Here is a 25,168-nt window from a genome sequence, read left to right as displayed (position 1 = left end):
ACACCCAAACCCTGGGTGGAGCCAGCAGTGACGGCTAGAGCAGAAGGTATGGACAAAAATGGGGCGTTCTATGGAAAGTAACATCACAGGGTGATCTGATCATAAATTCCTGAATGTGCGGGTCATGGTGGATAGTCACACCCCAGACCCATTATTTCTCTAGTGAGAGGTTTTTGGTGAAATAATTCTGTGTGTGTGTGTGTGTGTGTGTGTGTGCACGTGTGTGCGTGTGTGTGTGTGTGTGAAATAATTCTTTATGGTCATATTGTGTCTAACAGATTGGCTTACTATCTTTCCAAGGCATAATAGAGATGTATTGCCTTAAAAACTACCATGACAACAAAGCACTATTTTATTAAATGGCTGAAATAGAACCCAGTGAGATGAGATTTTGCTGTCAAATCTAGCTGTGGCCTGGGAGCCCAAAAGGCTCCCAAGGGACCAGAAGATGGAGTGGAATCTCCTTTCCTATTAAGGAGACTCGTGGAAATAAGGCAGCTGCAGCCAGCCCTAGAAACAGAGCCCTATGCTGTGATTGTGTAGGTCAGGAATCCAAAGAAGGAAACCTGCCTGAGAAAGGGCGTGGCTCCAAAGACTGGCTGTGATGTTACTTTCCATAGTCACTACCTTTGGATAAAGAAGAAAGAGGCTGCAGGTGCAAGAGGTCCTTGAAGTGTGAAAACATTGGCCTGAGAGGCAGGAGAACTGGGTTCCTATTAAGGATGTACCATTTCCTGCATGGACTTGGCCAAGTCTCTTAGCCTATGTGTGTCTCTGTCTGTTCATGTTTCTAAGGAGAGGACTACATGAGCCTCCAGTCCTCTGCAGTAGATTGTTTATAAGGATGGCCACAATTTCTCCCACTCCTGCATGTTTGCTTCCTCTGCAATGAAATTTTGCTTTTTCTCCTGTCAAGAGAGAGCATCTATTTCTTCTCCTCTGGAATCTGGGCTAGCTCTGTGACTTACTTGACTAGCAGAATGTAGAAGTGACATTGGGTATGTCTAAGTGTTAAGATGTGTTACACTGTCATTCTCGTGGAATGATGCTGTGGCCATGTGAACAAGCTAGCCTAGTCATTCTCATTGCAGAAGAAAGATTGTGTGTGAGAGAGGCTCAGCCAGGAGCAAGCACCAACAATCAGATTTGGGCATGAAGCCGTTTTGAACCATCCAACCCCAGTTAAGTTGCCAGATGAGCTCAGTCACAAAAGTATCCCAGACAAGACCAGCAGAGGAACCGCTCTGCTGAGCCCAGCCAATATTGCTAACCCACAGAATCATGAACAAATAGAAATACTTGAATCCAGTAAATGATATTTTGTTACATAGGAGTAGATAGCTGAGCAGAATCCAATTTTATTGCTCTGAAAAAGGATTCAGACTATAAGGTCTTTTACTTGTGTGCTAGTGTTTGCTGCAGAGAACTCAAAGGTTATATATTTTATTTCCTCCCATCCTCCCCCAGCTGTTGGCTCTGCAGTCCTTCTCTTTCCCACACTGTTGTTTATGGACCTACTAGACCTTAAACTCTTTGCCACCTTTTCTTAAGACTTGGCTTGGAGGATACTGAGCAAGATAGTAAGTGGCTTGTGACTCAGTGGTCCTTCCTTCTGAACAACAGTTCCCCCTCTTTGCTGGTTCCAGGGGATATTTATTCATTCTTTCTGGTGATACTGTGTGAGCAGCTGCCATGTTCCAGGCCCAGCTGAGGAAGCGATGTGGTGAAGGTAGGTCTGGCCGTGGAGCAGATGGGTGATAGGATCCAAGTGGTCTGCCTGGAGAGGGGCTCACCCATCACCCCTTCTCAGCAGCTTTGCTGTAGCATCTCCTGCATCTACCTCAGCAATCACTCTGTCCTAAAGGCAGTTTCAGAGTTGGGGGAACTTTTAAGGCCCAATTAGTTCAACGTATTTAAAAATTATGCAGATGAAGAAACTTAAGGCCTGAGATGTTAAGGAACAGAAGGAGCTTACGGTAAAATTAGGCCTAAAATCCAGGCCTCTTAGCTCCAGATACAGAGCCCTTTATATTACATTCAAGGTCCTCTCCAGGTTCCACAGCCTCCTTCCTCCTGATTTCTGAGTTCACTCATCCTCTCAGCATTGTGTTTCAGTGTTTCAGGCACAATAGATTCCTCCTCTGGCTCAAGATTCAGACATTACCTGTGGACTCTTTCCTCAGATACATTCTAACCACCAAATGATAATGGTAATAATATTGTAATAACAACATACATTCAAAAATGTATTTATGGAGCTCCTAATATGTGCCAGACACTGCCCCAGTTTGGGAATTACAGTGAAAAAAGAGAAACAAGAACTTGACCTGTAGGGACATTTATATTCTTGAGGGAGTTATGGCAGAGAATACACAAGAAAACAAATAAGAGAACGAGAGACTGGTGTCTTACAAACTCAACAGGAAAATGTGATAGTGGTGACTAAGATGGGAGGATGGATGATCAGGCAAGGCCTCTTAACATGACATTTGAGCTGATTCCCAATGGGAGAGGAGCCAATAGCTCTTCGGGAAATGAAGAGAGCAAAGGTCCTGTGGTTGGGACCAACTTACCTTATTTGAGAAAACAGAGGAGAGGCATGTGTCTCTTAGAAGGAGCAGTGAAGAGAGAAGAAAGAGACAGATAAGGAAGAGAGGCAGAGGCCAGGGCATGCAGGGCCTTGTAGGTCATGATAAGGAGTCAGGGATCCATATACTTGAGTGGCTATGTTCTAAGTCATATGACACAATTTACATTTTTAAAAGATCTATCTGACTGCTTGGATGCGGGTCAAAAGGGGGAATTGGAAAGATGGTTTATTGAATGCTAAATGTGTGGAGTATTTTGTGTAGTTTAGCCCTAATCCTCCCAACTCTTCAAAGTAGATTTTATTTTGCCCATTCTATGGATGCAGAAATAGAGACTGAAAGGATAAAGGAACGTGCCCAAAGTCATAGAACTAAATTTGAACCTAGGGTCATATAATTCCACTGTAGCACATGGCCTTACTAAGATGGTGGTTCCACCCCTGTGCTAATACATTATCACCGTGTATTGAAGGGTGAAATTTTAGAGCTGGAAGCTACAGATTGGAAGTTCCTTGAAGGCAGGAATCATCTTGCCATTTAGTTATGTCATAGTCCCTGACATATCTGATGAATGAATGAATGAATGAATGAATGGGTGGGTGGATGGATGAATGTTTTTTTTAATCACCTGCCATCTCAGGCCTATGATTTTCAAGATAGGAGATTTTCTTTCCCAAAGAGAGAGAGAGGGAGAGAGAGAGAGAGAGAGAGAGAGAGAGAGAGAGAGAGAGAGAGAGAGAGAGAAACATCAATGATGAGAAGATGAGAATCACTGATCGGCTGCCTCCTGCACACCCCACACTGGGGATTGAGCCTGCAACCCAGGCATGTGCCCTGACCAGGAATAGGACAGTGACTTCCTGTTTCATAGGTTGACATTCAACCACTGAGCCTCTCTGGCTGGGCTGATGCTAGTTCAATAGCATGATAGCACCCCAGCTTCCTTTATCTTCAAACCACGTTCATGGTTCCTGAAAGCAGCCTTCAGAAAGGAGTTTCTCTTCTCCTTCACCTTGGTTGCACCCATAGCCTCATAGGCCCTATGAGTGTGTGTATCCCACTTATGACAGAGTTTGACTTAGACCAGCAGCTGGTCAAGACAGTGTCTCAGTTGTATTCATCCTGGAAATTACAGCAGTGACTCACAGTTTTGGACACTCTGTCACCATATTGCCATCTCCCTTCCTTTCTAACGGTACAATGTGGATTTGGAATGAATGTATGGATACAAAGTATTAATGAATTTTAATAAATTTTGAATTAAAAAAATCTAAATTTTGAATCAGGTTTTTAAAAAAATTTTCAGTTACAGCTGACATATAATATAGGGTTGAGCGAAAGTCCATTTACAGTTGTGAGTATGCAGACCAGAGTTTATTATTATTTTACTTATTAGGTATTGTATTATTTATTTGTATGACTACTGTAAACCTACTTTTGTCCATCCCTTATTATATGGTTTCAGGTGTGGAGCATAGTGGTTAGACATTTATGTAACTTCTGAAGTGATCCCATCATAGATCTAGTGCCTACCTGGCAGTATTATTATTTACAGTACTAGAGGTCTGGTGCATGAAATTCGTGCATAGGGGTGTGTGTGTCCCTCAGCCCAGCCTGCACTCTCTCCAATCTGGGACCCCTCGAGGTATGTATGACTGCCCATTTAGGCCTGATCCTGGTAGGATTGGGCTTAAAAGGGGCAGTGACATTCCTCTTACAATCTAGGGCTGCTGGCTCCCAACTGCTCACCCACCTGCCTTCCTGATTGCCCCTAACTGCTTCTGCCTGCCAGCCTGATCACTCCCTAACCTCTACCCTGCCAGCCTGATTGCCCCTAAATGCCCACCCCTGCAGGCCTGGTCACCCCTAATTTCCCTCCCCTGCAGGCCTGGGCTCTCCTAACTGCCCTCCCCTGCAGGCCTGATCTCCCACAATTGCCCTCCCCTGCTGGCCATCTTGTGGTGGCCATCTTGTGTCTACATGGGGGCAACCATCTTTGATCACATGGGGGCAGCCATCTTATGTGTTGGAATGATGGTCAATTTGCATATCACTCTTTTATTAGATAGTATTATTGACTATATCCCTATACTATACTTTATGTCCCTGTGACTGCTTTGTAAGGGCCAATTTGTACTTCTTACAAATGTACTTCTTAATCCTTCACTGGAATCAGCTTTAATTCCTTCCATACATCATTGGTTATTCACATCGCCTCCTAGTGATTGTTCGCATGTTTCAGTTAGTACTATACAACATCATTTCCAAAATTTTATTTCTATAATTCCCTTTATTATCAATGAACTGATAGATTCAACAACAAAAATTAGCACTTTTTTTTTTTGGCAGGCATTAGGATTTAGATAAGGGATGGGTGGGAGAGTGATAGGTATATCAATAACACTAGGTGGTAAGGTTCAAACACTATGCAAAGGAGTGTGCAAGAGAAATGAGCCATGCACTTTATCTGTTGTGAGTATGCTGCATCTTGGAAGACTGCTTGGAGGAGGTGGAGTTTGAACTGAGTCTAAAGGATGAATAAGGTATTTATGAGGGCTGCATGAGGAGAGAGGTTGCCTGGGTAGAGTTTTGGAGAAATACACGTTCCTGGGCTCAACCTCAGAAGCTTGGGAGTGAGTCTTGGTACGTGTGGTTGTGATGTGAAACTAGGGCTAGGAACCATCAGAGACAAAGGCTCAGGCTTGTTCAGAGACCAGAGAAAGGCCTGAAGGGCTGTCTGAGGGACTAAGATAGGGGTGTCGAACTCAATCAGAGAAGGGGCCAAAATCTAAAATCCAGCCTAAATCTCGGGCCGAATGGTTTACTGAACAGTCAGAAACTGTCATTGTGATGGAAACGCAGCGGAGTGCAGTGATGACAGCGCGGTGCGGGCCACATTGCAAGGCCTGGCGGGACGGATTTGGCCCGCGGGCCTTGTGTTTGACACATGTGGACTAAGACAAAGCAAGCCAGTTATTTTGCACTTCATCAGAAGACCAAGCAAGAGGAATTAAGTAAAGCACAATGCCTTGATTTCCTGTGAAGATAACGTTCCTGGATGTTACATTTGTTAGACACCGAGGACTTTCTTTAGAATAAGAAAGAAATGCAATTTAAATCAAACTGGAAAACAAGCCAGAATCTCACTTGTCTCCAATGGCCTATGCCAGGGTTGACATGCTTTGTCTGTAAAGAGCCAAAAAGGAAATATTTCAGCTTTACAGACCATACTGTCTCTGACTTAACTATTCAGCCATGTTCCTGTAGTGAAAAAGCAGCGTTAGTCAGTGTATGAGTGAGTGCTGTGTGCCTCTAAAGTGTTAGTTATGAACACAAATTTGAATTTCCTGTAACTTTTACATGTTACAAAATATTATTTTTTCCTTTTATTTGTTTTCAACCATTTAAAAATGTAACTTCTTATTGTTCACAATAACCAAGAGGTGGAAGCCACCTAGATGTCCATCAACAGATGAATGCTTAAAAGAAGTTATGGTATGTACAGATAATGGAACATTATTCACCCTGCAAAGGAAGGAAATCCTGTCACATGATGCAACCCGGGTCTACCTTGAGGACATTATGCTAAGTGAAATAAGCCAAAACTCATGATTCTGTATGATTCCATTTTATGTGCGGTATCTAAATAGTCAAATTCACAAAAACAAAAAGTAGAAGAGTGCTTAAAAGGGTGAAAGGTAAGTTGTGTTTAAGGGGTACAGAATTTCAGTTTTGCAAGCCAAAAAAGTTGTCACTATACTTAACATGCTATGGTACCATATACTAGTAGTTATAAAGATTAAGATGGTAAATTTTATGTTATGTTTTTTTTTTTTACCACAATTATATTTTTTAAGAAAGGAAAAATCAATTATTCTTCACTTGAAAGTCACCTAGAAACAGGCAGCTCGCCCTGTGGGCTGTAGTTTGCCAACCCTTGCCCCTGGATGGCCAGTCTAAGAGACAAAGGGATGGTCCAAATTAATACTTCTCACATGTGCCCACGAAAGACCTCTAACAACACAAAAGGGAGAATGCAGGCTCCCCCGGCATTTGCCTGCAAATCTATAAATTTCTTTTAAATACTCTTTCAAAAGAAGGTCATGAATGTTTTTGAATCCTAGTCTATAACATATTGTTTTAATGTAAAATTGGCATTCACAGTAAAAATCAGTAAAACCTGATGCTCACTCGGGCTCATAAGAGGGCCAGTGACTGAGTCAAGGTCACATAACTAGAACAAGTCAGTATGGGACTGGATCCCAAAATTCCCGCTTTCAAATGTGTGCTTTCCACCAGAATGGGCTGCCTTCCCATCAGGCTTTGGCCACCCATTCCCAGCCCTAACCCATATTCCCTCAATATTTGAGCAGTCCTCAAAATCATGATGGCTCACCACTTTTGAATTTCTACCAAAACTCATCAATTCATAAACTTAATACCATTAAGTTGTTAGTTTCATATATTATTTTTTTTGCTGTGTTCCAGAATAATTTGATATATCCTAAAACTCAGTTTTTTTCTTCTGCCCTATCTAATCATGTTTCCTCATTCATCTGTATTTTTTTTTTAAACCTTTCATAGCATCCCATTCTGTTCTACATTGTGTAATGTTTAAGTCTGAGGGACCTGAGATTTTTTTTTTTTTTGTATACCCAGCATCCATTTCCTCTTGTATTATTTGTTCAGAATTCTCTCTCCCCGCTGTGCTTTCCCCTGTCCCATTGAACTTTAGACTTGGCCATATAACTTACCGACCCCAATAGATTGTAGCCAAGGTGAATGTGTGCTGGTCCTAAGCAGAGGTTTTGAGAGGCATCATCCGACTCCACTCCTGGAGAACTACCTGCCCCAAGTCCAGCCTGTTCCTTCAGCCTGGGTCCCAGATTGAGAAGACATATGAGGCAGACCTGAATCCAGCCAGCCCAGACCTACTTGTAAGCCACTGAGTGGTGGGTTGTTTGTGACATAGTGTTATCCCAGCAAATGCTAATACGCCCCTTCTTTGGGAACCAGGACTTTGATTTTCTTCTGGAGACCCAGCCCTCCTCCACTCTCCATCCATGGAGTTTAGTTGGGCTGACGATCCTCCACTCTGCCCCAAGCACCCTCCAACACACCATACTAACTCCAATCTCCGGTACGATCTCTGCTGTTCTTATCAAAGCTGAGAGAGCTTGGCCAGCAGAAATGAATGACCCTAGGCCCTGTCATTGTAGAGGCCTCCTAAAGAAATCTTACTAATAAGCCATACAATCCCAATTCCTGTCTGTTTCACAACAAAGCCCTAGGAAGAGGAGTGTGGAGATACAATATAAAATGCCACGCCTCTTGGCTGCTTTTTGATATTGGGAAGGAAGTCATGAAAAGTAATTAGCAGTTGCTATGGACTGAATGAGGTGTCTCCCCAAAATTCATGATGAAGTCCTAACCCCCAATGTGATGGTATTAGGAGGTGGGGACTTGGGGAGGCCATTTGGTTTCGATGAGGTCATGAGGGTGGGGCTACCATAATGAGATTAGTGCCCTTTATAAGTGCACCTCCTCTCTGTTCACCCACATGTGCACACTGAGGAAAGAACATGTGAGGACTATTGAGATGTGGCCATCTACAAGCCAGGAAGAGGGTCTTCACCAAGAATCCAATTTGCTGGCATCTTGATCTTGGGCTTTTCAGCATCCAGAACTGTGAGAAATGTCTCTCATTTAAGCCACCCATCCTATGGTATTCATTATAGCAGCCCACGCTAAGGTAGCATTTTCCCTAAGAATACAAAGGACAGAAGCTGTGGATACCTAAAAGTAAAAGTGATTCCATGCCTTTAGGAAGAATAAAGTCAGCTCTGATGAAGGACGGGTGTGAACATTCTAAAACAAAGATTTTCAACCTTTTTCATCTCGTGGCACACATAATATAATTACCAAAATTCTTTGATTCATCAAAAAGTATATATTTTTGCCAATTTTACAAAGAAATAGGTATAACTTTCATTCATTCATACCAGGTGTTGGCTATTGTCATTTTTGTATTTGACAACCTAAGGAAAAATAGGTCAGTGCCCCTGACTGAATAGTCAGGTATTGCATGTTTTAAAAATTCTTGTGGCGCACCAGTGAGCCATGTTGACAATCGCTGATTTAAAAAAAAAACAGAAAAACTTTTCTTCGTTTGGTCTGGGAAATGCTAAGGCATAAGTGTTTCTTTCAGAAGTACTTTAGACAAGGAGGCATTTCCTCAAAAACAATTAAACAGCCTGATAAAAACACACACACATACCCTGTATATCTTACATATTACTATTCCACAAAGATTTGTTGTAAAAAAAAATACAATAAAAAGCATGAAAGCCACTGGTTGGAAATAGACTTAGGTTTGGGTTGTCATGTACTATAAATAAATAAATAAATAAATAAATAAATAAAGCAACATGGTGTTCTTATTTGTGTGTGTGAGATTTTATTTCTCCCGGATAAGGATAATAAATACATTCTCCCAGCCCACAGCCAGCTGCATGGTAACCAAGGACACGGAGTGAACTCTGCTGAGTGACAGGAGAAGCCTAGTAGGGATTAAAACGATAATCCCTAAAGTGGAAAATTAGCTGTGAAAAATCGGGGGTGGGGGGGCGCGATCCACAGCCCTCTTCCCCATACCTCCTCCTTGGTGCTCTGCCCTCCTGCCTTGCCCTACCCCATGCCCTTCTCGGAGGTCTGGTCGCACCTCTCAGGGAACATCCATCCACACCAGCAGGAAGCAAATGTGAACCAGCAGGTGCTCTGACTGACAGGAGCGTAGGGTGAGGGCCGGTTAGATGAGACCAGATACAAAATACAACCCTGGCCTTTAGAGGCCCACGGTAGGCAAACAAACACTCTCTCTCTCTCTCTCTCTCTCTCTCTCTCTCTCTCTCTCTCTCTCTCTCTCTCTCTCTCTCTCTCTCTCTCTGAAAGATCACAAAGACAAACAAATAAGTGGAGGAAGTAAATGAGCCGGGGCTGGAAATGTCCCCAGACCCACGCCATCAGAGGGAACTCTGGCCGTTGAGGCCAGGCGGCCAGTGTTTTCGCGAGGCCCCATGGCCCACGTGCTGCTGGGGGCACGCTCCGGGTTGAGAACCTTTGGTCCGAGCTGCCAAGGAGCGGAGGCTTGGAAATGGAGGGCTCTGGAAGGTAGGTGACCAGTTGGGGGTTGGAGCCCAGGGCTGGGGGGTTAGGGAGTTAAGCCCTCCTCCCCTTCTTCTCAGCCTCAGGGCCCTGGGCAAGCTCGCCTGCCTGTCCGAGCTGGGCCTGAGCCCTGCGGGGCGGGGCGCCCGTGAAGGACACTGCGATGTGAGGTCCCGTTTGAGATCACTGAGCCTCCCTCTTTGGCCTCGATCACTCGGCCCCCGTGGGTCGCCGGTCGTTTCCCTCCGAAGCTCCCTAGCAGGCGGGACAGGCGGGAAGGGGTTGGCCCCTGGTGTAGGCCACAGCGAACGGCCAGAAAGGTCTCTTCCAGGAGAATCCTGGCTTCCAGTGTATGGCTTCGCATCCTTTTCCCCAACGTGGGCCCCCTACTCTCAGCGCTGGCTTAAAACACACACACACACACACCACACACAAAAACAAAATAAAAAACCCAGACAGAAACCATGTCTCCTTTTCTGCACACCCAACATCTTCTCATCCTAAGCAATCACCCCCCCCCCCCCACGATAAAAGCAGCCTTTCCCCCAGAGCAACCAAACCCTGAACCCACTCCCCAAACTCCCCCCCCCCCCTCCCCTGCCAAACTCTTTCATCCCAGAAAACAGTGAGTCCAGCGGCCTCCTCACTCGGGGCCTCCCCACTCAGGCCAACCGGGCAGGGCTCGACCCCACCGCGGCGCCCAGCGCGGTGCCCAGCGCGGGGACTCCTGGGGGAGAAGAGGGATCCCCGGTTCCGCCTCCACCGAGGGGTCAGCGCCCGAGCGCGTCGTGGGGGCGGCTTCCCTTAGGTTTCTGGGCGAGTGGCACCCTCCATCCCTCCCGCCCCCCGTGGGGAGGGGCTGCGGCCGCCCGGAGAGCCTCGCAGGGTCTGGTGGTGGCTCCTCCCCTGGGGTGGCCGAGCAGGAAGCGGGGCGCGCGGCGGGCGGGGGCGCGCGGGGCGGGCGGGGGCGCGCGGGGCGGGCGGGGGCGCGCGGGGCGGGGAGCGGGGGCGCGCGGGGCCGCGGCGGCGGGGGATGCGCGGGCCTGGGCGGCCGGACCCGGCGCACAGCCGCGGCCGGGGCGCGCGGCGCGGGGCGGAAAAGCCTGTTTACACAGACTGCACACCGCCTGGGGAATAATGCAGCAAAGGAAGTGAGCCGGCTCGGCCTGACTGCTCCAACTTCCTGCTCTCACACACACACACACCAGCGGGGAAAGAGAAAAAAAAAAAAAGAGGAGCGAGAGAAAGAAAAAAAAAAAACGGGGGGGAAAAATCAGGATCTCATTACAAGAGCCACAGACCGTCTGCAGACGCCTGTCAGCATGGAAAGTCGGGGGCTTTCGCCCGGTTCCTCCTAGAAATCCGCCTCCCCCCCTCCCCGAAGAAGAAGGATCTCGGAGGCTCCCCCACATCTGGGTAAGGGAGCCGGGCTTCTGCCTGTTGCTGGGACAGTTGCAAAGTTTCCTTGGGGGCGTTTTGTTGTGGGTTTGTTTTTTTTTCCTTCTTTCTTTTCTTTGCAGTAAGTGGGGGTTGGGCGGTGGGCGCCTCGGGATGAGCTGCGGGGCCGGGGCCGGGGTTGGGGGGAGGCCGCGGGGAGGGGGCGCCGCCGGGATGCCCGGGTGCCCGCGCCGCCGCCGCCGCCCACCCGGCGGGAGCCCCGGGCCAGTCCGCGCGCGGGGCCGGGGGCTGCGGGGACCTTGCCCCGGCGGTACCCGGCCCCGGGGCTGCGCCCGGAGCCCAGAGCAGGGGCGCGCGGGGGATTGCAGGGGACACGGTGAGGTCGGGGGTGGGGGGGCCTTAGGAGGGACGATGACTGGAGCCGGCTGCGCGCCTGGAGGCTGGACCACCGCTGGCCCGCCAGCTGGGGCGCCCCTGGGGGTGGCGGCGGCGCTGATGCTCGGGTTCTGGGAGGGAGACGGGCGTGGGGAGGCCGGCGGAGGGTGCGCGGAGCGGAGCGGGGACGCGGGGCTGGAGGCCGCGTCCTCCCGATCGGCTGGTGACCCCCCGGCGGGTCACCGCACCCCGGGGCGCACGCCCAGCCGGACCTTTAAAAGCCGGCGGATCGGCCTTGGCTGGACGCTGCCGGGGAGGACGGGACGGTGGATGACGGTCTTGGCACCTCCAGCTCTTTAGGAAGAAGCGGCTCTCAGGCTTCCAGCGGAGTGCTGGCCTGCGATGCTACTGTACTTTTTTGGGGGAGGGGGAGAAATGCAAAAAAAAAAAAAATTTTTTTTTTTTGCAGAGTTCAAAGAGAAAAACAAGAGGTCTCGGTTTTAATGTTTTCTGGGCTGAATCATCCCGAGGACAAGCTGCAGTGAGGCAACGGGTGGGGGTGGGGGCAAGACGTGTTATTTCAGAAACTGCAAAAAAGGGGCTTTTTCGGAAAGGAAAAAAAAAAATAAAACGAGTGTCGGGAGAGTTTCTGGCTTGTCTGGAAACTGCAAGACTAATTGCCATGCGCTTCCGCTTTGAAACTGGCAGCAGACAGCATCTTGAAAATGACTCACTGGAGGAGCTCACAAAGAAACTGTGGTTTGCTCCTTCTCAGGTTTATGTATTTTGTGCCTTTTACAGTTTCCTTTGTAGTGCTGGAGGGGTCCTCCCGCCCCTTCCCGCCCCCCCCCACGCCTGCCCCCTCCCACCCTCCCGCGTTTGGAAGCCCCTGGCCGGTCTTTAACCCCCCCCCCCCCCCATCCCCAGCACCCCAGGCGGGAGGGGGTGAGGGGGGGAGGCTGAGTTGTTTTTGGAGTTGGCTGGGGAGAGGGTTAAAGGGATTCTGCTGCTGCAGGGGGAAAAAGTTCCCTGAATTTTCCACTGGCTGCTGCAGGAAGAGAGAGCCCCTTTAGTCATTGCTAAGTAATGTCTGCGAGCACACACCAACTAATCTCATTAGGAGTTTCCGCTGCTCCGCACAGGAGGGGTTTTGTGCAGCCACCATCGTCCAGCCACCGGAGAGGGAGACAAGTTACGGCTTTATTTACCTCCTTGGGGTGCAGCCGCCAGCCCAGCCCAGCCTTTGCGGGGTAGTGTCTTTGAACACTTTTGAAGTCACTTTGGATTTCGGACTTACAGGTTTCTCCTTCCCAGTTTGTGTGTGTGTGTGTGTGTGTGTGTGTGTGTGTGTGTGTGTAGTTTCTATTGCCTAAGCAGCTCTTACACACCCATCCTCTCGCGTCTGAGCTTCAGTCTTTGTTGGGGGGTGGGGGTGGGGGTGGGAGGACGCGGAAGCGATGGGAAACCAGGCATGTTCCAGGCATCTATCTAGTAATGAGCTCAAAATCGGTTTCTGAGCCCTCTTGCCTCGTTGCCAAGCACAATACCCTCTGATCCGTCTCCCTTTCTCTCTCTCTCTCTCTCTGTGACACATTTATTTGGGAAAGGTCAGCGATGAGTTTCAATTGATGGGCATTATAAAATACAGATTGCGTTAGGAGGGCACACGGGTCAGGCAGTTGAGAAGATGGTCCATAAGTGTTTTTAGAGTTTCCAGTAATGATCCTGCCTGCAGAAACCCCCAATGGGATTACTATGCCAACTATAGCGAGGGCCTTCTGCCTCCCCCCCCCCCCCTTTTCTTTAAACCTTTCTAGGATGGAGATGCGTAGAGTGACTGAAAGGGTGAAGAATTTGAAGGAATCCTATTGGAACTGTAGGGCTCCTTTGTTGACACGGATGTTCTGCCGTCTTGTGGGTTTCTAAGATGTTGGCATTTCTTTTATGGCGGCAGAGCTTGTCCTAAAAACGGCCTAACCAGCCGGACCAGGTTGAGTCAGTGGACAGGGGGACGGGATGTCCCTGACACTGTGCCTGGCACAGCGGAGGTGCTCACTACATTGTTACATTGGGAGCCGTGAGCAGGATAACAGGACTTCCAATAAACAGAAAAGCTTTGCAAAGCTAACAGCCTGCTGATGAGCGTTTCTTAAGGACAGAGGCTGTAAATATCCTCTCAAGACTCCATTTCCTTTGAAATTAAAAGGAGGTCATTAGAAGTCTTCATTCCAATAAGTCATTTGGATAGTCGTCACCTGGGAGTAATTTTGCCTCTCAGGGGGCATACCACAGGTATCTGGAGACATCTTGGTTGTCATAACCATCCCGGGGTGCTATTGGCATCTAGCGGGTAGAGGTCAGGGATGCTGTTACACATCCAACAACGTACACGACACCCCCCCCCCCCAAAAAAAAAAGAAAGAAAAAAAGAAAAGGAAAAAGAAAAAAGAAAAAGAATTTTTCAGCCCAAATTGTCAGTGGTTCCTAGATTGAACAACTTTGGTTCCCATTAATGATGATAATGATGATAACTCTTCTACGTGAATTCATTCAATGAAGAGGACATTTAAAACTCATCAGTTGCCCTTTTCTGCCACATATATAACATGTGTGCATGAATCTTTTCTCCTGTTTCTCTCTTTTTGGTCAGTAATATGCAATAGCGTGGCATGTAGGTGAAGACGTGGTGACGGTGTACCTTTGTGAGCGGAGTTACACCATCTCTGACCCTCACTCCCTTGGTGCTAATGCTTTTTGGAGCAGAATGGCAAGAGCCCAGATAGGGGAGAGCAGTGATTTTTTGTTGTTGTTTTTTTCAGTCCCATTTGAATTTTGAAGTTTCCTAAACATTTACCAAAGACCTCCTCTCTTAATTTAAAAAAATTTAATCATTCAAAAGTGCTTGTATACAGTAAATGTGACTCTGAGGTCATATATCGGAATTTATATTTGCAATGAGTTTTTGGAACTTGGATCTTTTCCTGAAATTGGTTTTAAAGGACTTCCAGGCAGTGCATATAAATTTAAAAATATTCCTTTCTCAGCTGTCAGATGTTGAGTTTCGTGTGTTCTGTGCTACCAATTATCTTTATGTATCTATCTGCTTCAGAAGCCAGTATGGTTGCAAAGCATCCCTATTGATAAACCCAAACACTTAAAAAAAAAAATCCCAGGGTGTCACCTGATGGGATGGAGCCCTCTTTCACTGGTGGTGAGCTGCTGCTCACTAATTAATAGCTTTGCTCCTTTGCAGCCCTAGAGGGTGACCTAACCATGTCGGTGTTTCCCAGGGTGGGGTTCCTCATTAAACTTTAAAAGAAATCGGTTCTCTGTCCGCTCTGGTTGTGTCCTGGCTGCAGGCAGCTGGCTTCTGCCCCTTCTTAAGGGCCTGCACCTACTCATACATGTGAGTGGCCCAGGCCATTTGAATGAAGGCCCCCACGCCTGTCAGATTTTTCTGTATGTTTCAGGCAAGAGTTTGTATTTGTGTGTGGTTTTTTTTTTTTTTTTAATGCCCTAGTTATCCATAATTCCTCTTTGCCTTCACAGTTTGAATTATAATACACTCGAGACCACCCTAGCATAACATAGTTTTGAAAGGTTAGTTTTTTTATTTTCTGTTATAAAAATATGGATGTGAATGATCGTAGGGCGATTTAGAGAATCCCTAAGAACAACATAAACATCCCCCACAATCCACTGTGAACGTTGGGTATATATTTTTCTGGTTTTATAAATGCCTCTGTGTGTGTACACATACACAGGTACACACACACATGCACACATGTAGCCTTTTTAATTGCAGTCACACTAGGCTTTCTGTTTTGTAACTCATTTTCACGTTACATGTCATGCAGCATTTTAGGAACTAGTATGAAAGACCAAAGTGACCACACATAGAGCCTGTATTTATTGATCTAATAAATGTGTTGACTCAACAGTAGGTTGACATAATTTCGACACGGACTTGTCCAGTGCTTTTTTGTCTTTGTGGCTCCGAGTCATGTTCTAAGAATGCTGTCCTCTTTGAAAGGCTGAATTCATATGTGGTGTGAAATTTGGGATTTTGCTGAGTTTCTCTATGATTTAAGAATGAGTCATGATTTGCAGGAGAATATCAAGATGTAGTAACAGGAAGTCCAGGACACTACACATCAAAATAGAATGTTCGGTGGTGAAAAAAAGAAACTAGGTTAAACCAAAAATACACCTTGAATTTACCCAACTACCGGAGTGGGGAGGAGGTGCCTCTTGCACACGTTGACAGCTCTTTACTTAGCACCGTTCCATTTGATAGCAGTAGAGTTTTCAAACTTTGAGGTTGGCGTTTTAAGTGGGTTTTCAGCTATTGCCCATGGCCAGTTTGAGTTGAGATCATCCAGCTTTTGGGTGGAAACCATGGTAGGGAGACCACGGAAACGCTGGTCTTGCCACTTTGCGTGCAGCCTTAGTAAATGGAGTTGTCAGCCTGTGTGTGGGTAAAGGCCTTCAAAAATGGTAAATTATCTTGTCTTTTAAAAAAATATATCTATTTTATTGATTTTTTACAGAGAGGAAGGGAGAGGGATAGAGAGTTAGAAATAAGCCCACAACCAAGGGTACATGCCCTTGACCGAAATCGAGCCTAGGACCCTTCGAACCTGGGACCCTTCAGTCTGCAGGCTGATGCTCTGTCCCTTGAGCCAAACCGGTTAGGACTGTTTTGTCTTTTAAGTAACGATTCCATGCAGATATTCGACTCCGCATGACTCCTATCTGTACCAAAATAAAAATGGCCTTTCATCCATTACTGGAAACTTATATACATGTCAGCAGTTTAAAAATAAACTTTGAGTTGGTCATTTCGATAAATTGGCATTTGGTCCGAACTGCCAGGAGGGGTTAGCTCATTGACTACATTATGTGTTTTTAATTCCATTTTCTGGAAAGTAATTACTGAATTATTGTAAGAATTGGATGGGGTTATTTTTAATGTGGCTGTGAGATTTACTTGTATATTTTTTAAGAAATTAAGGTTTTGGTTATGCTAATGTATTCTAATTTGAATTGGACAAAATGAATTTTATTTATTAACACACATGCTCTAAAAAGTTCTAATGCACACATTATCATAAGTATTCTTAAAGCTACTATATCTAGCAGAACCTAATTTTCCGTGCACAGATATGGGAGTGATAGGATATAACGCACACTTATCTGATGCTTCCTTGTAGACCTCTCGAGAAAGTACCAGGTAAGTATGCATCAGACCTACCCCATCACTAGTGTTAGGGGTCTTCTATTGCAAGCAATAGAATAAGGAATCTGAGACCCTTGGTGCCCTTTTAAAAATAAAAGTTGAGGTAGATAAAATGTGAGGTATAATTTACACACAGGGGAACACGGATTTTAGACATTAATGTATACACTTGTATAATCCCTATCCTCTCCCTCCGAACAGAGAATATTTCCATTACTCCAAACATTCCTGGCTGGTTTTTCACCCCTCATTATATTATGGCAATTTCATGATTCTACCATGTAGATTATTAAATCCCAGAACATCTTGATAAAATAATGCAGTATTTTTATTTCATCTGTGTGGTTAAAGATAAATCATGGGACTATGTGACTTTCCCTATTATATAAGAGGAAATGTCCCTTGTACACTTTTTAATATCGCTTAAGCTAGTCAAAAGTAATACAGGGTATCTTAAAAAAAAATGTGCACACACTTTTAACCCTTTATTAACTCCAAAGGGTCAAATCTGAAAAGGAAGAAACATCAATTGCGCCATCAGCTGTTAGCATGTGTATACAGTGTTGGGGATACCCTGTATGTATGCTGCAGGGAAAAGCAGATTGCCTTCAAACCAATTGGGTTGAGAGGCTATCACTTCGTCTTCCTCGACCTCAGTTTCCCTGGCTGGGGTGGGGGGTGAGGTGAGTCAGAGGCTTTCAAGGCAAAGTCCGACCTTACTACCTCTTTGGAGTAAAGAACTTGGATTGTTCTGAGAGTTGTGAAGGTATAATGTGACTTTTGCTTTCATCCCCAAACAGATGACTTTTAGACATACACTGAGTGGCCAGATTATTATGATCTCTGAACGTATAATAATCTGGCCACTCAGTGCATATCCTATATAATAAAAGGCTAATAATATGCAAATTGCCCCCTTGACCAGGAGTTCCACCAGCAGTCAGGCCGGCCAATCACCCATGTCCCCTCTCCCTGGCCAGGCTGGCCGGACTCCACCCATGCATGAATCCATGCACCAGGCCTCTAACATACACACACACACACACACACACACACACACACACACACACCGAGTGGCCAGATTATTATACAATCATAATAATCTGGCCACTCAGTTTATACAGCAATTTAAACTGTTTTGGGGTGGGAAAAGGCGTTCCCCCAAATCTTCCCCTTCAATCTCATTTTGGCCCCCTATTGTAGGGGTGTCGAACTCAATCAGAGAAGGGGCCAAAATCTAACATCCAGCCTAAATCGCGGGCCGAATGGTTTACTGAACAGTCATAAACTGTCATTGTGATGGAAACGCAGCGGAGTGCAGTGATGACAGGGCAGTGCGGGCCACATTGCAAGGCCTGGCGGGACGGATTTGGCCCGAGGGCCTTGTGTTTGACACATGTGAAATAAGGAACACCTGTGTGAGGGTCAGTGCAAGCTGCTGGATGTACCTCTCCTTTTTTTGAAGTTTGTGACAAGCACCACAATTGCCTAATTCTGGGGAGCACCAGTTACTGACTCTGGGTTGGGTGCTGAGTAGGCCCAGGGAGGGTTTTCATCACCAGGTTAACTCCCTACTCCTTCCTCCCCAGAGTCTTTGAAAACGATATCCCTCCTGGACAGCAGTGTCTGATGGGACCCCCATTCCCTCTCGCCCCCTCCCCATTCCCTTCTTCACGCACAAACTAGAGCAATCCTTTAAACACAGACCTGACCTTGGCACTCCTCCACTTCAGCAAGGATAAAGACCCAGATCCTCAGTGTGAGCTACCAGCTGTGATTGGGGCCAGCCACACTGGCCCTTCCTCAGTTCCCCCAATAGGTAATGTACCCTCTGGCCCCTGGGCCTTTCCCAGTGCTGTTCTCTGTCCTAGGAATCCCCTTTCTGCACCACGCTCCCCCCTCCCAACCCTCCCCATCAATTTTTCTCACTTTGCTTTGGCCAGTCATTAGCTCACCCATCTCTTCCTGGAGGAAGCCTTTGCAGGTCTCCCAGACTATATCTCCCCTGGTCAGCTGTCCCTGGTCTTCCAAACCCTTACCACAGGTCTATTAGTATGAGTCTTCATGACCTGAATTCTCCCTCTCTAAGTTCTTATTAGTACTGTCCAAACACAGATACTGAACAGTTTCAGATAGGGCTGGTGTCCCTCATTATTCATGAATGTTCCTTATTCCCAACTCGGGGACCAAGTACCATATCCCTCATTATGCAAATTCACTGTCCAAACTCTTGAGGGCTACCTGCACACATAGGTGTCATGATGTCACACACACCCGTCTGTAAGCTCCCTCTGGGCCTACATCTGTTTTTCTCATTCTTGTATTTGTCCCAGCACTTTGTCCAAAACCTGGCACTCATTGAATTAAAAACAATCTGAAGGGGAAAAAACTTGCCAGAAAAGCCAATTCCTCCCTCCTTCCCCCCCCTCCCGTCCTCACTTTGCCATTGAACTTGACCAAGCCCTTTGTCAACATGCATAAATCCAGCTCTTTCCTAGACAGTAAATTAGTTGGATTAATAACAGGCGTATCTTTTGGTTAACTCATAAAGACAACCAAGAAGATCCTCGGTAGATAATATCTCATTTTCCAGAAGTTCTGTCCAGACTTTTCAAGAACAGTAGATGTACAGAAGTCAGGTTAGTTTGTTAAATATCAGAGAGCCCTGCTGTTGATATCAGTGTTACACAAAGAATGGTTGGTTCACAGGTAAATAATTCATAGGAGAGTATGGCGTGAAAGAATCTCCATTCAAAGATCTTTCCATGTTAAAATGAGTCATTCTGTAGCAACCATCATGAAACCTTTATCAAGACTTTAATTGATCAAGTTTTCATAGTTCCCTTGGGCTGGATGCCATAATACAGGGTGGCATAAAAGAAGGTTTGACATTGTTTGTATGGAAAATAGTATAGTAATTCGTAAATAATAATGCAAGGGTAAAGAGTGTCCTGAGCACTCACAACTGTAGACTTCCTTTTGCCCTGCCCAGTGTCCATCATTATAAATTCTTTGTTTATGCTGACACCTGTGTAGGTAGCTTTTGTCTTTCTGTCTATAACTTTTTGTAACTTATGAGTGACATTTCTGATTGAGTTTTAAAATAAACAAAGACTCTGTCTGGGAGATGATGAAAAGATGAATGACTACCTAAATTATTTTTGGGAAAAAAGGGTCAGGATCTGTTCATTTCAGCCCGGTTTTGCCAAGGAGCTGTTTGTTGATCATCAAAGCTTGGTTTACCAGAATGTATGACTAAGGAGAGTTTTCTCCCTGCACTTAATTGTCAGCAGAGAGAGATTAAAACAACAACAACAACAACAAAACAAGCCCTGGATTTGATCCCAGGATGTGCTTCCGGGTAACTGCGGGCAGGCGTTCCCGCACACTGCCTGCACCTGTGAGTTCTCACCGTCCTCAGAATGATGACACCAGGCCCAGAAAGGAGCGTGTGCTCACAAGGCAAGGGAAGGGCTGTAGCTGTTAGAGCAGTTCCCCAGCACTGATGGCTAAGAAGAACACTTCTCTGGTGGACACTCTGTGAACTGGAAATCTAACTTCTCCGGTATGTCCTTATTGGAGTTTGGAAGGTTTGCCCTTAGAGCCTAATGTGCAAGCCCTCATTTTTGTTGTCCATTTGAAAATGAAAGAGAAAAGCAGAGAGAGAGAGAGAGAGAGAGAGAGAGAGAGAGAGAGAGAGAGAGAGAGAGAGACAGAGAGAGAGAGAGAGAGAGAGAGAGAGAGAGAGAGAGAGAGATGGAGAGATGTCTTAAGAGTGGGACAGTGTGATCTCAGTTGTTACACCTCTATGTACAGCCCCTCTTGTAGGGTTTGAGCCCTAGCTCTGTGTAGAGGATGGAATCATAAAGGAATGTTTGTTAAACATTACCCCAACGAATCATTGCTTCACTGTAAGAACTCAAGAGAACTTGGGTGTATTTCAATAATTCTCAGGATAAGAGAAAGCTGAGGTTCCCAATCACTTCAGCAAGGCCTATTGAGAACTTAGAAGAAGGGACAGGGCCCTGCAGTGGAGATGCAGCCCTTCAATCTTGTATGGCCTTGCCGTGGGAAATCCTCTGGAATCTAGAGTTTGTGAGTGTTGGTAAGGTCCTCACCTGTCTTCCAGGCACCAGACAGGGATCGTTTAGATCAGAGGCTGTTAGATGGCAGAACATGCCCCCCCCCCCCCCCCGAATATGTTTTCTTATCAATTTTAGAGAGAGAGGAAGTGGGAGAGAGAGAAACATGGATGGGTTGCCTCATCCTGACCTGCAGCCTATGTATGTGACCTGACCGGGAATGGAACCCACAGCCTTTTGGTATACAGGACAGTGCTCCAACCAGCTGAGCCACCTCGCCAGGGCTCTGCTTTGCCTGCCTTTCTTTCTTTTAAAGCCTTTTAGAACAAACTCTCCCAAGTACCATCCTGGGTCAGGATTGGAACTGATTCAACGCCAGGCAGAGCTCTGTCATCCACCTCTGAGCTGAGAGTGCAGCAGAGGGCGGTGGTGCCTGTGACGGGCTGGCTCCATCTTTGATGGCGGAGACAAAACACGGAAGCAGTGCTCAGCCAGCCGCTGGGAGGTCTTTGTGCCTCGTTCACCTGCTCAGCGGCTTTAGCCCTCTTCTCTCTGCTGCACGTACGACACGTGGATACGTTGAGTCATTTTGAAGCGTAGTAACAATTTCTGAAGGGGAATTACTTTCATTACAAGAGCAGATGCTGTTAGAAGGTGCCTTGAGCCACACACAGTGACCCACGCGGGCTGGGCCTTTCAAAAGCTCTGAGCTCTCCGGTGTGAGGATGGTCCTGTTTTCATTCAAATCAGAGCTGAACCACAAGAACGGCACCCTCCTCCAGCCATCGCCACATCCTTTTTTGTTGTTGTTGTTTTTTAACCTAAATGTTAAGAACTACTAATTTGTTTGTAGGAAAGTAGAAACGTGAAGACCTTGACGTAGAAGACCATCCATGCGTCAAAATGATGAAACTAGAGAAAGGGATGTTTTTCTTTAGAAAGAAAGGGGGGAAAGGACCATTGGTAGCAGGAGTCAGTTGGTGTCCTGTCCTGCTGATAGGATTACGTTGTACAGTTGTTGGGAGGGCAGGTAGAGGGATGAGTTGTGCGTGACATTTCTAAAAGGACCCCGCCAGGTGAGTGGGTGGCAGGTTCCCGCCTGGGAATTGAGGGCCACGAGCACACTTTGCGCTGAGCATCTGATGTGTGATGTGGATGCCACTGACAGCCATTCTCTGCGTGACATGTGTGGACGGATTACTGGCCTTCCACTGGATGACAGTTTTGTTGTTTTCTTCATTTATCTAATGCAGTTTGGGAATCAACTTTTTAAAAATTAGGTTTTAAGGATAAGGCATTGGGAGAAGGTCGTTTCCTCTTAAAATAACGCCCTGTCTCTTTTTGCCACAGTGTTCTTAGGAGTAAGTGAACTCGACAGGGACATAAGGATATTTTTTCCTGTGTTCCAGTGGGCGGGGTTTGCATGTCCATCAGGCTGGATGTTAAAGAGACATGCAGATAAAAAGTGAGATGGCTTTTGCCTGGCATTTCCCTTTAATGCCCTTATATGTTTGTGTCATGTGAAAGAGAAATTTGTTAGAGATGGTTTAAATGTAGAAGAAACTCTGCATTTGGTGTGGTCCTGTGTGTCTAGACTTGATATCCACGTACAGGGATGTAAGGTAAATGTACGCATGCGGGGGAAGTAAAAGCAAAAGGAGGGATAGTTCCGACCTCCAGGACTCACACATGTCCACCACATGAGCAGGTGATGATGTTTTGAAGACGGCAGAGTCACTGTCTTTTTATAGATCCTTCCAAAGTGAATATATTACCATACCAGATTTATGTATACATGTTTATGCGTAGCATTTCCATGCCCTACCCTGTACAAGAGTTTTGCCAAGAAGGACGCCCAAGAAAAGCAGTGAGGTGTATGTGTCCGCAGAATCTAGAAGTCTGGAAGTGCCCAGGTCTTGCTGAGGTGACCGCACCTGTGAGAGATGTCACAAACAGAGATTCTAACAGAGATGTCACAAACCAGAAGTCCATAGCCCCTTTTGCAGGAGTAGTGTATAGAGTGGGACCTGAAGATTAGATGATATTAGTATTATCTATCTAAGTCTTGATATTGCCCCAAACGAGCACATTATGGCACATGTTAAATTTCGGGGGGGCGGGGAAGGTTTAAATACTGTTAGTCATTTGTAAATTAGCAGTTCATGTATGCCATGTTGTAAAATTTTAAAACATCATATATGTCTGTCTAATGTCAAGATCAGCTATCTGGTATATACTATTTTAAAAAGATATCTGAATCCAGCCGGTGTGGCTCAGTGGTTGAGAGTTAGCCCATGAACCAAGAGGTTACCAGTTCGATTCCTAGTCGGGGCATGTGTCCGGGTTGCAGGCTCAGTCCCCAGTAGGAGGTGTGCAGGAGGCAACCAATCTATGTTTCTCTCTCATTGATGCTTCTATGTCTCTATCCCTCTCCCTTCCTCTCTCACGTCAATAATAAAATAAAAAAAAACCCAAACACATAAAAATACATCTAAAATAGTTCCAGTGGATTTATTCCAGAGAAGAGGGAAAGATAACTTTCCCAGGAATGCTGATGTTGAGGACCGTTTTCTTTCATGACTTAACCTTCCAGACATGGCGGGAGGAATGGAACTTTATCATTTCAACTTCAGTGGGGAAGACCAGAGAGTTGACAATTTCTCTGGGGAGACCACGGCTCCTCACCCTCCACAGGTCCCCGCCGGCCTTTCTGGGGAGGAAAGCTGGAGGGAGGGGGCCAGGGGTTCCCCTTTAGTAGCTTGATGTGCCAGGCGTGCCTGAAAAGCAGGCGCTGGGGCCTAGACAAGGTCTGATGGCAGTAAATGAAGATGAGAACAACCGCATGGACCGCTGGGGGCGCTGTGGGGCCTGGGTGGCTTTGGTAGGACGGGGGAGCAGAAACAGGGCTCCCCCTGGAGGGAGTTTGGGGTGGGGGACCGGAGACAGGGGCTGTGAGGGGAGGAAGGGGCAGATGGCGGTGGTGGGCCAGGCCAGGTGCAGCCACCGGGCCAGGGACGGGGGAGGGTGCACAGATGTGGCCTTTCAGTCCGGAAATGTGTGGTTCTGCAGCCGGAAGGGGATGCAAGCCCAGCGCTGCACATTTCCGGGTCCCTTGGGGGTCCTTCTGAGAGGAAAGGATGGTGTCTCGGCCCCCCCTGACCTACCCGGGACTTACTCCTGCTCGGCCGGCCATGGTGCCAGCCCAGGGTGCCTACACCCTCACGAGAGGGATGGCCATGGTCTTTGCGGGTGGCAATGAAGGAATGGCCATCGTGAAGCTGGCTTGTTGCGGGTTGCTATTGATGGACAAAGAGCCGTGTCCAGATGTTTAATGAGAAGAGGTAGGACCTGAATTTTCTTTTCTTAAACGTATTTTATCTGGCTTTTTTTTTTTCTTTTTCTTTTTTTTCTTTCTCTTCTAATGTTTCCACTGGGCGGTGCTGCAGGAATTCCTACCTTTTGCCTCAGCTCTCCCCTTCCCAGAAAGACGCTCCGAAGCATAATGGGAGGAAGTCCTGATTTAGAAAGATTTTGCAGCCCCAGCACAATAGGAGAGTCTGGAGGATGCTCTGGCAGGAAATGTTCCTGGCTGTGGAAAAACTACCCTCATTCTGTATCGTGCAGAAGCGCTGTGGCCGCACGGGGCACCCTCTCCCTGCTTTCCCCAGCTGGCCTTCCTGCCCTCCCCAGTGCACGTGGGCGGGCAGGTTTCCTTTATTGTCAGTTTTCGTAGAATGATCCCCTCCAAGTCCCCAAGCACAGACGCATTTTCTGATGGGAAGACGAATCAGATTTTAAACGTGTGTCTGTTAAGGCTTTATAGATGTCGGAGGCATTTTGCCCCTTCTTGTTTTAGAGATCATTTGTACAAGATACCGATCAGAAGAGAACTTGTATTTTTACTTTCCAAAATTACTTGTAATCACAAAAAGTCTTTTTAGTTTGATAAGACTTAGGTATTGGGAGGGGGAGGGTTGGCCACCTCCCCGTTTCACAGAGAAAGAAGGTGAGACGGAGAGAATCGGGGGTCCCTGCCTGAGGTCGCCCACCTCCAGTAACGCTGTGGACGAGATGAGGATGTCTGTCTGACCCCCTTCCCTTGGGCACAGGGCCACATCTTATTTGTATGGGTAGTAAAAAAATGGCGGTGAAAGATTTTCCATCCAAAGGGCTATGAAACACAAGGATCAGGGGGACTAGAGGGTGGGGGAATACCCCCTGGAAATTAGGAAGCAGCTCGTATGGAGCTCCATTTCAGGACACTTGGCAAGATTTTAAGTGCATTTTACTGAATGCAAAACGGTGTGTGTGCGTGCGTGTGT

At 46.7% G+C, this 25,168-nt stretch overlaps 1 protein-coding gene across 3 annotated transcripts in view; it reads left to right on the top strand.

Moving 5' to 3' along the window:
* The first annotated feature begins 10,742 nt into the window (after nt 1-10,742).
* The window catches only part of ELK3 (ETS transcription factor ELK3), a 62,460-nt gene continuing 48,034 nt past the window's right edge, over nt 10,743-25,168 (top strand). The window contains exon 1 of one of the 3 annotated variants that reach the window (XM_036458737.2): nt 10,743-11,168. The gene's annotated coding sequence lies outside the window, so the exon portion shown is untranslated. The remainder of the gene's footprint in view (nt 11,169-25,168) is intronic. The other 2 variants (XM_045587643.1, XM_036458736.2) reach the window with 2 other exon arrangements.

This window comes from Pipistrellus kuhlii, unplaced genomic scaffold (genome assembly GCF_014108245.1).
Source record: "Pipistrellus kuhlii isolate mPipKuh1 unplaced genomic scaffold, mPipKuh1.p scaffold_m20_p_3, whole genome shotgun sequence".
Lineage (NCBI taxonomy): Eukaryota > Metazoa > Chordata > Mammalia > Chiroptera > Vespertilionidae > Pipistrellus > Pipistrellus kuhlii.
This window is presented reverse-complemented; position numbering and strand designations above follow the sequence as displayed.